Raw genomic sequence first — 661 nt, forward strand, 5'->3', positions numbered from 1 at the left:
TATTCACTTATTACTTCAAGCAGTTTTTTCATGGATACCTTTGGGTCTTCTAAGTATACCATCATGTCATCTGCAAATAAAGATATTTTCAACTCTTTTTTGCCTATTCGAATGCCTTTAATATTGTTCTCTTCTCTGATTGCAATAGCTAAGACTTCCAGTACTATATTAAAGAGCAATGGAGAAAGTGGGCAGCCTTGCCTAGTACCTGCTTTCAGAGGAAAAGCTTTCATCTTTTTCTCATTCAGTATAATGTTAGCTGTAGGTTTTTCATAGATTGCTTTTATTGTGTTCAGAAATGACCCTTCTATACCAATCTTACTGAGAGTCTTAATCATAAAAGGATGTTGTATTTTATCAAATGCATTCTCCGCATAAATTCAGATGATCATATGGCTTTTATCTTTCTTTCTGTTAATGTGGTGTATTGCATTTATGGTCTTGCATATATTGAACCACCCTTGCATCCCTGGTATAAACCCTACCTGGCCGTAATGGATGATCTTTGTTATTTGTTGTTGGATACGATTTGTGAGTATCTTGTTGAGAATTTTTGCATCTATATTCATCAATGATATTGGTCTGTAGTTTTCCTTTTTTGTCATGTCCTTATCTGTTTTGGGGATGAGGATGATGGAGGCTTCATAAAATGAATTTGGAA

This window comes from Tupaia chinensis, unplaced genomic scaffold, assembly GCF_000334495.1.
Source record: "Tupaia chinensis unplaced genomic scaffold, TupChi_1.0 Scaffold143247_2, whole genome shotgun sequence".
In the NCBI taxonomy this organism is placed as follows: Eukaryota; Metazoa; Chordata; class Mammalia; order Scandentia; family Tupaiidae; genus Tupaia; species Tupaia belangeri.